Below are 10,310 nucleotides of genomic sequence, written 5' to 3' on the forward strand. Positions count from 1 at the left end.
TGCTGGGATTATAGGTGTGGGTCACTGTGGGCCTGTGTTGTTGCTTTAAAAAACCCATTGTGAAGGTGCATAAGTGGGGAAATGGAATTGTAGTCGAAAGAGGCTTAATCTTAGCAAAATAGATTACACTTAATAGCATATATTAAATTTATTTCAGTTACAACATTGCTTTAGAAATTAAAATGAACTATAGACTTTTAATAAATGATATATTAATTATATCTCAATTTAAAAATAAAATAAAATAAATTGGACAATTACAAAAAGCCAGTGAGACTGGCCTGTTTAGCTCTTTGACAAGCAAGAGAGGAAACTATAATTGCAGAACACGAAGGAAGGGGAATAAAATTCTTTTACTCATAGTTGAGAAGAAAAAGAGTGAAGTGAGATATTAATTACAGGACACAGTGGACTTTATTGTTACTGTTCAACCTTGTGGTCCTCAGCGTGGGGAGGTAAACACGAGATCTTTTGAATGAGGTCTCTTGAACACTGCATGGCCAACAATGCGATACCTTAAATAAGGTATAAATGATGTTGAAAAGTGTCTATTTTCAGGAAGGCAGAGGAAGATGTCAAACTTTAGACAACTTGTATGTGTATTTTTTTTAAAATCAACCACTTATTTTTATGTTATTGATACTATTGACATGAAATGATAAAAAATCTTGCATACGTGGTTGGACACCTGGAGTAACCTTAGCATCCAGTGTCCAACAGTACATTGTTGTAACATCTTCCTCGCTTTGCAGGCCTGGCCAAATTTCAGAATTCCTGGGTCAATTTGGAAGAAAACCAAATCGATTCTTAAGGAATAACCAGCGATTTCATGAGTGATTCATGTGGACATGAATGTATATTGTGAAGAGTAAGAGGAATATTGGATATATTTTTAAAAGCTGAGCAGTGGTGCCAGTTAGCCTTAGTCATAAAAGTCTTATTTTAAAAATGGTGACGTCAAGAGCAAAGTCATGGAATCAACACAAGTGCCCATCAACAGTGGATTAGATAAAGCATGGAATACTATGCAGCCATAAACAAGAATGAAATCATGTCCTTTACAGCAACTTGGATGCAGCTGGAGGCCATTATCCTAAGTAAATTAATGCAGAAACAGAAAGTCAATACTGTATGTTCTCACTTATAAGCGGGAGCAAAACAATGGGTACACATGCACATAAAAATCGGAACAGTAGACATCAGATACCCTAAAAGGAGGGAGGAGGAGGGGGAAGGGTGGAAAAACCACCTGTTGAGTACCGTGTTCACTATTTGGGTGATGGGTTCACCAGAAGCTCAAACTTCAGCATCACATGATATATCTGTGTAACAAATCTGCACGTGCATCCTCTGAATCTAAAATTTAAAAAAAATTCAAAAAAATTTAAATGGTGAAATATATTCATTTATTTTGGAAACATCACTTTTCCTCCACAGATGAGATGGAATGGAACTGGAACACATTGTCGAAATCCACAAAAGCTGTGAAAATTTTATATTAAATAATCCTGTAACTTGAAAAGATTTTTAAAAGTCCTGATTATAGATAGTCTCGTGAAAATTAGCATTTTTTGTGTCTGCCAAAACTTCTTTGGAGAGGAAATGGGGACGAAATTCCAGATGATGTCTTTGTCTAACTCTACGGACAAGGGCTGTGTTGGCTGAATTGATGACTTAGTTGAAGCTATTGAATTTCTAGTGTTGCCTCAGATCACATCATCATTTTTGCTGTGAGCTCTGATAATTGCAATTGTGTTCAACTCCTGGTGAGTGCAGAACATGCCTCAAGTCATGAGAGATGGAAAAGGACTACTGTTTTCTGCAGGTAGGCGGCTACCACTAAAGCTTTGAAATGGTGTCCACATTCTTGGAAGCTAGTGAACTGAATCAAAGAGGAAAAGAACCCTCCAACTATTTTGGGGGCTGATCTGTGTCATTCATAAAAAAATGGCTTCCAAAACTGCTTAGTAATCTAGGGGAAAACCTCAGTCCTTACCAACAAGATGGTTCACTGTGTTCAAAAGAGCATGCTACACACCTGGAGGCATGCCTTGCTTTGCAACCCTTTGCATGCTAGGTGCAGGGTCCGTCCTTTGCTGGTGATCAGTGGGAAGTATGGTTGCCAGACTATGAGCTGAAAGACATAGTAGCCCTATTTTTGGAACTCCAGGGAAAAAATCAAATTGTTTGTACTTAAGACAAGTCCTCAGGTGGAGCATTGCGTATTTGGTAGAAAGACTGGAAACTCCAAATACACAGAAATGGAAATTTCAAGGAATAAAAACAAACATTATAGTTCATGCATTTATAAACAGTTTTTAAAATAATTATAAGCCACCAATTTGATGACACTCTCAAGACTTCGTGAAAGTGACTTTTAAGAAGTTACATCTCATCCAGTTTAGGTGAATTCAGGTCACCTACTCTTGACATGAGTAGAGATTTGCATTTGTGACTTGTGAGGAGAGACCTTTTCTCACTGATGGTATTGAAAAGAGAACTCCAAGCGAGGTTTGGGAAGAAGAATTTGATTCAGGTGCCAGATATACTTTACAGATCACTGTGGTTATCTTACATTAAAACAAGCAAATGTGCATCTTCAGGTATTATCTTATTTCTTTCACTCACAGACATTTGCTGCACTGTTCCCCCCCCCCCCGTTCTGTAGCAGAACACTTGTGTATGAAGTAACTATCACTGTACTTTTGGTGAGCAAGCACCCTCAGCATTAAAGAAAAATTACATGACAAGAAAAAATATGTATGTTTCAAGGTGACTATAAATATTTTTCTTTTAAAATATCATTGCTTTGATATTTTTCATTGATGTGCTGAATTTTACTTCAGGTGAAATGAAAGGAGGGCATGAGATATTTTATGTTCGTCAAAAGGAAGCATGGGTGAAAAAGGCTTGAACGGCATTGCCACACTAAATCATAAGGAGGAGAATAAGTTTCTTTCTCCCTTTGCCTTGCTGGCTGTAGGGCCATGCTCTTTTTCCATGCAAACTGCCCTTGCCTTTGGAGGAGAAGGTGGTGAGGTTATGCTCTTAAATAGGGTAAGCAATGTTCTGGAGAATAGTTTTACAGTACAGTTGAGATTTGGAGTGCTTAGAGAATGTGCATTATGGTATAAGTATCAGAGTTAAACTAAAATCCCAATGAATATTAGTTCATAGTTCTTCTTTTACTCTCTTTTTGAAGTATGTGCTAGTCACACCATTAAAATGATCTGAAAAAATCCTGACTTTTTCTTTTTTTTAAGAGATGGGGTTTCACCATGTTGGCCGGGCTGGTCTCAAACTCCTGACCTCAAGTGATCCTCCTGCCTCGGCTTCCCAAAGTGCTGGGATTGTAAGTGTCAGCCACCACGCCCAACTAGACTATTTTTATTTTATTACCAAATGATGTTCTGTGTTCATGAGGCTGATAACCTGTTTGTGCATGTGTGTCTCTGGTTTTCACATCTTGCCCCTATTATTAGGGTCTTACCTTGTGAGGAGGTGCGCCACTCCACGTCCCTTCCCTCTCCTGTTGCCGCTTCTCTCATTGATGTCATTGTCAGGTGACAAACCTGGGTGCCCTGCCAGGAGCTCTGGATTTGAATGTGGGCCCTCATCCCTGCTCTACTCTTTAAAAGCTGTGGGGTCTCAGACAAGTGGCTCTCCTATTGGAGGATTCAATGAGATTAAAACCATAAATGTATCAATTTATTCTTTACTGTTTTAAAACTTGGAGTTTTGAGTAAATTTCTTTTGATCTGTCTGCTTATTTAGACATAACAGTATATGGTTATTAGAATTATTAGGCTACATATCTTGCAAAGGACTGAAATTGTCATACTTACTTTCAAAGTATGCAGATTGAATAACAGAAGCTGTCTGTACAGTCAAATCTGGCTGATCCCCATTATGGTTTTTGAGACACTCGAGGTAACTCAGAAACCAGGAGATTAAAAAAAGAATGAAGCTAAGGAGTTTTTTGGCAGAGCACGGTGGTTCACTCCTGTAGTCCCAGCACTTTGGTGGGCTGAGGTAGAAGGATCGCTTGAGCTCAGGAGTTCAAACACAGCATAGTGAGACCCCATCTCTACAAAAAAACCCACAAAAATTAGCCTAGTGTGGTGGTGAACACCTGTAGTCCCAGCTACTTAGGAGGCTGAGGTGGCAGGGCTGCTTGAGTCCGGGAGGTCATGGTTACAGTGAGCTGTGATTGTGCCACTGTACTCCAGCCTCTGGCAACAGAGTGAGACCCTGTCTCAAAGAAAAAGAAAAAAGAAAAAGAAAAAAGAGATTTTTTCTCTTCACGGTTCTGTTGAGTTCCTGGCCCTCCTTTCCTGATGCTAATCCAATATAGCATAACGACTTAATTTTGCTCTTGAATTGTACACAGAGGCTTGGTGAGAACCCTCCCTTGGCTGGAGGCCCGTGTGTAACCATATGGTGCTTCACGGTATGCAGATAATGGCTTTATTTTCCTCCCTGTCTTAATAGGTGGAAGCCTGTGCTAGCAGGTAGAAGATCTTTTATAAAGAACAAACGAAAGCGTTACACGGTATTATTCATGCCAGAGCACAGCAACTGTTAGCTGCTCTGAAAATTGTAATTCCTTTTCTTCTATCTGCTGGATATTTTCACCCATGACCTTTAAGAGAATGCGGGTGATCCCAACCCTTGCTGCGAAGGTCATTGCTCACAGCTCCCCATCTTGCTGTGTCCTTTGTTCTGATGTCACTGGGGTTGGGCCTGGGGCTTCTTTGGGAGGCTGGCAGGCAGGTAGGCTGGGAAGGTGAGGGTTGACAGTGTGTCCTCTTCTGGAACTACAGGGTGCTGTCCCCACTGTCACGCCCCACCACCTCCCATTTGGGCCCTGCCTAGAGGGGAGGGGAGGGGTCCCTGCTGCTCTGGCAGCCTCCCCCTCCGCATCCCTGCGGAGCACCTGTCCCTGTCCCTGTTCCTGCCGGGCTGCATTCTGACCCCTGCCCCAGGTCTGTGAGTCTGTAGGGTGGGGTTCTAGTCACAGAGTTGGAGTTTAGAATCTAACAGAAATGGATGGGGCTTTAGAAGTCTATGTCCCCCACCCTGCCCTTCCCTAAAAAGGACGCTTGTGTGTAGAAAAGGTGATACAGTTTGTGTCGGGTCTTGCAGCCAGGCTGGCTGGGGGTGCCTAGGTCTCTGGGATTTGCCCTCCTGGGCGGGGTGCTCTGCAAACTTCCCGTCCTGATCAGCCTTTCAGGCTCTGGATTATGGTGTCTCTGCCACCCACGTGCTAGGGAGCATCAAACCCCCATAAGCCACAAGCCTAGATGGGATTCCTGTGCCCTCCAGAGAGGGCAGAGCCCATCGATGCTGGAGAGTGAGCTTTTAAAAAGCTACTGCTAATGGAACACTGGCTGTAGCTTAGATTGAGAAGTAACCCATTTATGTATATCATGGTCTCCAACCTTTTTGGCACCAGGGACTGGTTTTGTGGAAGACAGTTTTTCCACGGACTGGCATGGGGGATGGTTTTGGGATGATTCAAGCGCATGACCTTTATTGTGCACTTTATTTCTATTATGATTACATTGTTATATATAATGAAATAATTATACACTCACCATAATGTAGAATCAGTGGGAACCCTGAGCTTGTTCTCCTGCAACTAGACAGTCCCATCTGGGAGACAATGACAGATCATCAGGCATTAGATTCTCATAAGGAGCACACAACCCAGATCCCTCACATGCGCAGTTCACAAAAGGGTTCACGCTCCTATGAGAATCTAATGCTGCCGCTGATCTGACAGGAGGTGGAGCTCAGGTGGTCATCTGAGCGATGGGGAGCAGCTGCAAATGCGGATGAAGCTTCACTGGCTCGCCTGCCGCTCTCCTCCTTTTGTGCAGTCCAGTTCCTAATAGGCCACAGTACTGGTCTGTGGCCCAGGGGTTGGGGACCCCTGTGATATACATGATTGTATTTAATCTTCATAGAAACTCAGTGAGGTGCTTCTTATCTCTATTGTCTAAGAGGCTGAAATTCAGAGAGGTTAAGTATCTTGCTGGAGGTCCAGCTGTGCAGTGCTGAGACCTTAGCCCAGGTCTGCCTGACTCCACGGCTGAGCCTGGACATGGCTCTCCTAGCCTTCCTGTGTCTGACCCATCTGCTGTGCACCTCTTGAGAACCTTCGGGTGCTCTTGAAAGCTTGTATGATCTACGTTTTTCTTTCAATATAAATGTAATCGCAATGATCTAGTGATGATTCTCTCTTTTTAAAACTATCACTTGGGCTGAGCGCAGTGGCTCACGCCTGTAATCCCAGCACTTTGGGAGGCCAAGGTGGGTGGATCACCTGAGGTCTGGAGTTCAAGACCAGCCAACATGGTGAAACCCCATCTCTACTAAAAATACAAAAATCAGCTGGGTGTGGTGGTGGACGCCTGTAGTCCCAGCTACTCGGGAGGCTGAGGCAGGAGAATCACTTGAACCTGGGAGGCAGAGGTTGCAGTGAGCCAAGATCGCGCCACTGCACTCCAACCTGGACAAAAAGAGCAAAACTCCGTCTAAAAACAAAACAAAACAAAAAACAAACAAACCAAAAAACCCCCAACTATCATCTGGAGGCAACAGCTGGCTGTCCAGGAGTAGATTGTTGAAAGGCAAACTGTTACACAATAAAAGGCTTTCCTTCCCACTATCCCATCACATTCCTTAGGCTCATAGACCTGGAAGATGAGGGAATGTGGAGCTGTGCTCTCTGCCCTAATCGTAGTAGCTCTAGTGAGTCACCAGATGTCTGGCCCACAAGAAGTTCCAGCAAAGCACATCCTCATAGCTCTGAGCCCGAGAGACAGCAGTGCCTAAAGGGCTGTCACACTTCCCAGCCCATCTGGCGGAGGCTGCCGAGGGTTTGAAAACTTACCTGATGAGCAGAGGCCTTTCAATTCCAGAGACTTTCACAGCTTTTCTGGCGTTTTCCTTGGCTTTTAACAATCTGTGCCAGGGATTTTGTTCTTTGGCACATTTTAGCTATTGTAAAGCATAATGTACAGCATACGTTAAAAACAGCATAACAGCAAGGCAATTTTGTCCTTCAAATGCGGCTTCAGGTCTTGATCTTTTTCCCAGATATGCAGACATGTGTAGCCATGTATCGTAAAATCGGCTACTGAACTTGCTGTGAGAAGTGGTTTCCATGAGATCCATTTGTGGTGTTATTGCAAACTTGGGAAGGCATCAGATGTTAGAACAATTCAGCAGTTTTATACATACAACGGTTTTTTTGAGCTTTAGCTCATAAACTGTCATCTACTTTAAAATAATTTTGGGATTAAAACAATGTGATAATAAATTCATACTGGCCAGAATAGGATAATTTAAGCAAGGATACCCTCATAGCATTTTTTTTTTCTGGGTCATAAAGCTAATAAAATATTCTCACCACCTTCTAATGTTCCTCATGTTTTATTATAAATTATTGCTCACCGACATTCTATTTTCATTTAAGCCTATTTTACTTTCCATGGCCATGGGCCTTGGGTAATTTCCTTAGGTAAATTTCTGTTACATCTGATTTGAAAAGGCATGCTGGAGAGAGGGAAATGGAACGGCCAGCCATCTGGATGAACTCTGAGAGCTTCTCAAATAAACAACCACAAAGATATTATTGTGTGATTCACGTACCCTAAAACTTAAAGTATAATAATAATAAAATTAAAAAAAGATATATTGTTTGATTATAGAAAAGTTTCTTAATTTGCTGTAAACTGGTAAACAGAAATTGTATTTATTTGACGTGGGATAAACTTTTGAGGGAAGCACAGAGTAAAATGTGCATTTTGTAAAAATAACAGAATCTGAACCAATAGCGCATTTATTTAGTATGTATTATGTGATGCACCAATACTAGGCGTCATAGGAGAGGCAGGAGGCATCATGCATTTAGTTCTGGCTGCTCAGGACTCAGGGCTTCCCCAGACACGCAGGGCAGCAGACTGTGGTGGGTGGTTAAGTACCCAGATGGGGGCTTCCAGGCAAGTGCTGTGAGCTCGTGAAGGGAGGAGACTGATAGAGTTCAATTGTGACCCTTGCCCTGGACTAAGTGTGCAATCACAAGTGGGTTCTCTTCTTGGCCTGCACAATCGGAATGTCCCCATGTCCCCTATGTCCTCACACAATCTTGGGCTTGGGGATCGGGGAGGAACATGGTGGATAATCCCTGGCTTTTAAGGACCAAGGAGGCTGCTCATCAAAGACACTTGCTGAAAAGAGGCAGAGCTAGGACTGAGTGTCCAAGGTCACCCCATGGTGTCAGGTGGTGGATGGTCTCAGATCCACCATGAGGACCGCTGGGACATTCTTCCAGCTTATTTTGCTTTGAGGATCTTGAGCTAATTACGCATGAGAAGGAGAGGCTGTGGGCGATGAAGGAAGGACATGTTCTTAGGAGCGAGATGCAGCTGATGAAGCCTCCCAAGCGGTAGGCTGGGAGGAAGGTGGGCCGGGAGCAGTCAGCCTTCACACAGCTGGGCCATCCCTTGACCTGTGTGAAGCGCGGGCTGGGGATGGCAGCGGTCAGCTCGTGCCATCTCCTAGCATCCCTGGACCGCAAAACGGGCTTGCACTGGGTGGCAGGCAACCTTCAGAGGGTGGATAGACGTTCCTTCAGGCCTGAGTGCAGGCAGCCACCCTCGCTGTAGGTGTGTGTGTGTCTGTGCCTCTGTCCTGCCAACGTGGGTGCAGCGCCCAACCCCTCCCTGCCTGTCCTCTGTGTCCCAGGACTCGCGGTGAAGCCCTGAGTGCGGGCTTCCATTGTTATTTTCTGAGGATAGCTTGACGGGACGGGGACAACCTAGACCTAGTGGAGCAGGAGTCAGAGTTGGCAGCTTGGAGGTGGCTGGGGCTGGACTTTGCTGGGGAGGGGTTCAGATTTAATGCTTCGAGCAGTGGAAAGCTGCTCTGGGCTCCTGAGCACAGGCAGGGTGTGATAAAAGCAGTGTTTGGGGAAGTTTAGTCTGGGAACGAGTATGGTAGTCAGTTTGGCAAATGGTGGGGAGAAGGCGCGAGAAGGGTCGTTGGCTGTGAGCTGAAAATCGACATCATTTGCAGTCGCTGAAACCGTTGGGTAATCTATCACCTCTTCTTCTGCTCTTTCCTGTTTGTCTAATCTAGAAGTTCTCAGTTTTTAGTGCGCAACAGACTCTGTTATAACACAGACTCCTGGGCCCCACTCCCAGGGACTCCAGCTCAGCAGACCAGGAGTGGGGCTGGGAACCTGCATTTCATTTTCATTTTGCTCCTCAGATGATTCCACTGCAGTTGATTCGAGGACCACCTTTGAGAAAACAGACTCAGCTGCCGGGTTCCATCCGGTTTTGGGCTTTTTTCCTTCTGTTGGGGCACTTTTTTCTCTTCTCATCGCCACTGGTAGTCCTGACCCGTCCATGGTTTCCCTGAGCCTTGCCCCTCACTGTCCTCATCAGTGAACCTGTTCCCCTGAGAATGGCTTGCTCATCTATCTCAGGGGATACCCAGGCAGCCTCTGGCTCCAGCGACTCCCTGTCCCCATCACTGGCCTTCGAGGCACAGTTCGTCTTCCCTGTGAAAGCTGCCACTCTGACCTCCCTGCTGAGTAAGTGTAACCTCTCTGCTTTCCGTTTCCATGGCTTGTATTCTCTACACCACTTCACTTCTTTCAAATACGAGCCATTAGCTTGTCGAAAGAGCAAGAGCTTGGCATCACATAGCCCTGGGATGGCTGCCTGCTAGCAATGTGGCCCTGGCAGGTCACATCATCGCCCTCAACTTCAGTTTTCCCGACTGTAGAATCTGTCCCGCAGGGTTTGGGAAGGCTTAAGTGGGAGAATACACAGTGCCCACTACATAGAATGTGTTTGGACAAATGCTATTTCTCTTTGTTTTCTCTGCATCCGGAATCCCCAGCTGGACCAAAGACCCTCAAAAGAGAAAGGCTGTGTTTTATGTTCCTCTCTGATCTCAGCATTGAGCTTGCTGCTCAACAGATAATCATAATGCAAAAGGCGGTGATAGTAGTAGCGGTAATGGTAATAATAGTAATAGCAAATTTATAAATATTTGAGATATGCCAGGCATTACATATAACATGACTTATTTAATCTTCTCAACAGAGCTTTGAGGTGTTGACTGTCATTAACACCATCTGAGGAAACTGAGGCACAGAGTGGTTAGGTGCCCAGGGTCACCTAGCTGCTATGTAGTATAGTCAGTATTTGAACTCAGAAAGTCTGGCTGCAACCACTGTTTTTTTATAGCACTGAAATAAAAATAACCCCTATTTTATTGTTATGGAAAAC

Source organism: Pongo pygmaeus, chromosome 3 (genome assembly GCF_028885625.2).
Source record: "Pongo pygmaeus isolate AG05252 chromosome 3, NHGRI_mPonPyg2-v2.0_pri, whole genome shotgun sequence".
NCBI lineage: Eukaryota > Metazoa > Chordata > Mammalia > Primates > Hominidae > Pongo > Pongo pygmaeus.